General features: G+C 30.4%; 1 long non-coding RNA gene across 3 annotated transcripts; it reads left to right on the forward strand.

Annotated features, from left to right (window-relative positions):
• LOC148206381 (uncharacterized) lies at positions 1-2881 on the forward strand. Of its 3 annotated transcripts, none has more exons than XR_015783578.1 (3): positions 1-113; positions 208-292; positions 682-2881. It is a non-coding gene; the product is annotated as an uncharacterized LOC148206381 (long non-coding RNA). The 3 variants fall into 3 exon arrangements; XR_015783579.1 differs by having other exon boundaries at positions 1-66; positions 147-292; XR_015783577.1 differs by having other exon boundaries at positions 30-292.
• The last annotated feature ends 2637 nt before the right edge of the window (positions 2882-5518 follow it).

Consider the following 5518-nt stretch of genomic DNA (forward strand, 5'->3'; position numbering starts at 1 on the left):
CTTTTTTTGTGCAAAACTTCATTTTGATTACCATTGTTGTCCGTTCAGTCATGTTGAGGTGGTTGGGTAAAGCTCTTATTCTCGTTTGAAGTTGTTCGCGTTTTTCATTCACTGTGCGTTTCTCATCTTCTTTTTCGCGTTTGAAGTTGTTTACGTTTGGGTAAAGCAACATTTCTCAACGTGGTCTTTTTCTCTTTCGCACATCAGAAAGCATTTCTCAGCTCGTCTTCCTCACCTTCAGTGGCTCGAGAGCTAATCCTTCACCATCAGAGAGCATCTTCCTCACTTTCAGGTTAGGGTTTCTCCCTCATTTCTTCATCTTCCACCTATTATAATCACATTCTACCAATTATAATCCCTTTCCACCGTTTAAAATCCCTTTTCCACCGATCAATCGGTCCATTCTAGGGTTCCTTGGTTCCTTCACGATTTTGCATCGATTAAAAGTTCTCTTAAGGGTCTGAGGCAAACATTTTTGTGTGGGAGCATCCAATGACATAGTCCTTTGTTTATATTGCAGCAAATGGTTTCAAAAGATCATTTTATATCTTTTGAAGCCTTTGATTGGCTAGTCAAATACGAAGAATACATTTAGCTCGGATGGCTCAATAAGCTACATTTTATTTTTCTTGTCATTCATGATTTCTTCAAGATATGTTTTTAACCTATGTCTTTCAACAGCATTTGCAGCGGCACATTGTTCGAGCTATTGAAGGGTTCATCTCTGTTAACTCCAAGCAGATGGAGTCATATAACTTTTTGAAGGGTTCGTGGAGCTAGCTGCAAGTTTTCTCATGATGAGCAAGTAAGATAACTGTTTTATGACAATGTTTGAGAAATGTTGCAAGTTTTCTCATGATGAACAAGTAAGATAAGTGTTGTATGATAATGTTAGAATAATGCTGAAAGTTTTCTCATGATGAGCAAGTAAGATAACTGTTATATGATAATGTCAGAGTAATTTGTTTTTTTTTTCTTTTTATGCTATGTTTTAGATATGTGGATGATAGCTCTATTAACTCGGTGAAAACTTGGAGTCAAGGTCTATATTTTGTAAATTAAATTTTAGTATTTGTATGCAGTGCCTTTTGACTTATTGGAATTAGATTTTTATTGGTTTATGACACTTTGATATTGTTGGTTACTGTTAAGTTTCACTTGATACCTTCCCCGTGTTTAATAAAACTAATTGCAGTCTTAACAGAATTGGAATTATGGAATTGAATTGCATTCACGTTTTGATTATTATTCAGAGATCAGCGTTATATTGGTATATAATGTCATATGTTCCTGAATGTTATTATGTAATGAAGGGGCATTGTTTGACAACATGTTAATAAATGGAAATTTGGCATTGTTTGATGAACCACTGTTTTGAATGAGAATTTTATATGTCCTGACTGTAATGTAAAATTGTAATGAGTCTAATTTGATATAGTTTGTAAGTTTGCTCATTGTAGTGTATTAATGGTTGATACAGCTTAAGTTCTAACGTGAAATCTGCATGTATTTTCCTCTGTCATCCTGGCTTTCAATTATTGAGTATTACACTTTCTTTACCCAAGAAATGCTTAAATGAATGCATTTCTCTCTATATGCTTAAATGACTGCATTTCTCTCCATATGTAAAATTTACATTCCTTCATACACGAGTGAATATGCATTATACGGAAGCTCCATTTGATATAAACTAGCTTCTCAGGATTTCCTCCCTCTTGCTATTATTGTTGGCAGCATCAACAACTAGTTTAGACCTCCACTATCAAATTTTAATTGAAGTATATCCTAAGGAAAAGTAGTGTAATTTGCTGCTCTTTGTTGTCCTGGTTGTTCGGTTGAAAATTGTTTCTCCTCCTTTTTGATTTGCCTATAGTTGAACTTTTGAAGTTGTGCTGTAAAATGTTCAAAATTTTGGAACAACATCTTACATACAGAGGGTTTATGCAGTCACCTTTTCATGTTTTTTACTGTCTTTGTTGTCAATATACCGAGAGCTGCAAATAATTTACTGCTACAATGGCATGCAGTGTCAAGGTTTTGATGATAAAAGGCATAAGAGGCCTTATGCATTTAAAAATAGTCTACCATTTGCTAACACGTACTCTTATTATTTAATTTATTCATTTTCTTTATTATTTTTATTATGTTGATTTAGATAAAGTAATAAACTTCAATAAAGTTTTATTAATATTCTAGATTATTTTTATGCGGTTATCAGGGAATAAGGATTATGTTTTACTACAAATATGATTAAAGGGGGTTCTCATGATATCCTATAAAAGTTCTTATGTTTTTATTCTCTTTAATGATGGGAAGAAAATACAGGTCAAGTTGACAAAATTCTAGTCTTGAGTGTAAATAGCAAAACTATTGTTTAGATGAAAATAAAATGTGCATAGTCAATCTAATAATTCATTCTAATATCAACAAGTACTATATCTGTTGGATTCTAACATATCCACGGGATTCTAACATCAATATTTGTTGTTCATACAAGCGATGATGTTACATTTACAAAAGTTGTTGCCATTGACCAGAGGGTGAGCCTTTTGCCTATCACCGATCCCACTAGGTGGGAGTCTTGTACTCTTTTTTACTGTGCCATTGACCATGTTGCTTCCTATACTCTTTGCTTCTTCTGTCACCTCTTTTCCTTGTCAGGTGTGCCTTATCTTTAAACCATGGGGTGTTTTTATTCAAAAGTGATAGCAAGATCAATTAGTTTCTATGAAGAGAGAAAGAAGAGATCACAGAGAGCAAACATGGAATCTTATGCTTCTCTTACTATTGTGAATTTCACTTCTTTATGTATTTAATTCTCAAATAATTTGTATTTAATTGTAAGTTACAAAAATACTAATGAATTAAACTTCAGTATTTACTTTGGTTGTGGTCTACTGTGTAGTTATTACATTGTTAGTTATGAGAAGTTATTGGTGATAATTGTGTTTCTGATCAAGATAGTATCTTTGGTCCCCTTTGTTGGGTTAGGTGTAGAGGGAATTAGAAAAGGGTTAAATGAAAAACAAAGCCTCTGCATGATCCATCCAAACAACAACAGTAGTGCATGCCCTTTTGCAAATGTCCCTAACTACATTAATAAAATTATATACACTTGACATTATTTATATATATATATATATATATATATATATATATATATATATATATATATTTTAATTTATGGTTATACAAATTTGATTTTAAAAGAAAAAAAATATAAGATGTTGTGTCTCTATCCTAACATAACTAAATAATATTTGATTTCTTTATATTATTATAAAATTCATGATTTTTTTAATGATCAGAATATTATATTATTTTAATCAATATATTAACTGACTAATTTTATATTATTTTTAGTCTTTTTCTAGTTGCAGAAGTCAACAATATCAAGACAATCAAATCATTGAAATTAGGAAAGATTGATGTTTCCATGTAATTATTACATGTTTATAAGTTATGTTATGGTGATGCACATGATTATTTATATATATATATATATATATATATATATATATATATATATATATATATATATATATATATATATATTATGGTTGTATATATTGTCTTATAGAGTAATGTCATGTCATGACACTGGACGACTCAACGATTATAGTTTGAAATATTGTTCTATTAGTAGTTTTTATTTATACTAATGAATATTCTTGTTGAGATCTTTGTGTGTCATATTTTTCTTAATATGTACTTTTTTGTAGTAGTGAACATTGATTATTTTTGTTGTAATTGATTATTTAAACTGTATTCTAGGATTCAATTTTATGCAGGTCTGGATATGGATAGCAGCACATACAAATCAATAAATTTTAAAAAAAAATCTATTTTTACATCAGTTAAATCCATTTTGGGTATAAAAAGTTTTGTTTTTTCACACCAGTTATATTATTAGCAGGTATAAAAGTGAGATTCTTTTATACCTATTCTAACAGCAGCAGGTACAAAAAAGAATTTTTTCTCTGTCATCAGGGGACTTTTTATACCTTTCCCAGAGTACCATGTGTAAATATTATATTTTTATACCTATTATAAATGAAACAGGTTTAAAAGTAAAACTTTTTACACCGATTTAAGAGGTGGTATAAAAAATAAAAAAAATTCTATACATTTACTTCTATATCTGCTTGAAAATAGGTATAAAAAGTCTTTTTAAGAGGTATAAAAAATCTTTTTTGCACTAGTGAGCACAAAAGGATTAAATGAACAAGACTAAGAGATCAACAATAAAATCAATGATGATAGTGATAAAACGATAAAAGGTGTATCAAACAAGATAACTTTCTGTAAGAGGGATTTTATGAAGTATTGAATTAGGTTTTAGTAATTTAGGTTATCCTCACATTTATATATAGGGTGTTGCTCCCTCCACCACCACACCTTTCTTCCTCCCCAATTTTCTTTAATTCCAATTATATCCTTAGATTAAAATATTTTATTTTTACTATTTTACTATTTTAATTTATTTCAAACCTAGTTCTCCTACTTTACTCCGTGCACCTAATATTTCCATCTCCCATTTCCGTTTAACAATTTGTCTTCCGTTTTACTCTACAACTCCATTTGTCTTCTCCGTTTCACTTCTCTTCCTCTGTTTCTTTCTTCTTCATTTTCCTTACATTATTAAAATACATTAAAAATATATTCAAAAATAATAAATCAAAACATTTAAATTAAATTATTAAAATATCTCCGAAATAAATAATAAACTAATAAAACAAATCCTAAAATAAAAAACATAATCTTTAAACGGAGGTGACATCCTTCAACGGATGTCAACATCCGTTTAAGGAAAAACGAATGTCGACATCCGTTTTACCTTAAACGAATGTTGACTTCCATTGAAGGATGTCACTCCGTTTAAAGGTTACATTTTTTATTTTAGGATTTTATTTGAAGGTTTATTCGAATACGCACCTGAAGGAAGCACCCCACGCACTGCACCACGAAAGGGAGACTGCTTCATAATTCTTTCCACCACCACCAACCTTTGCGACCTGTATCTCACAACGACGAAAGAAAGAGAAGAAGAAGTATAATGTTAAAATGAAAGAAAAGTATTTTACTTATGTACAGGACTAGAATATGTTATTAGTGGAATAAGTTGTGAATGGGTAAAATTAAAAAATAATAACCCTAAAAATAAAATTTTATTTAGGGACAAAATAATAAATGGAAGGTGGAGGGAGAAAGGTGTGGTGGTGGAGGGAGCAACACCCTTATATATATATATATATATATATTCTTTGTAAAAAGACTGAAGTATGCTAAATACTTTTTTATTTATTCCATCTTTACTGCCAATAAAAAGAAAAAAGAAAAAAAAACTATGTATAGCTAGATCCAAGGCCGCGGGCATCGGCAAGTCCTAGCACATTCACTGATTGCCAAAAGACTTGTTGGATTAACCGGTTTCAGTTACAAATGAGAATCTCTTTTGTTGAATCACTGCTATTTTGACAAACACGATTGCTGGATTGAACTGTTTAAAACATAAAAA

This window comes from Vigna umbellata, chromosome 1, assembly GCF_029865625.1.
Source record: "Vigna umbellata cultivar VRB3 chromosome 1, Vumbellata_1.0, whole genome shotgun sequence".
Lineage (NCBI taxonomy): Eukaryota > Viridiplantae > Streptophyta > Magnoliopsida > Fabales > Fabaceae > Vigna > Vigna umbellata.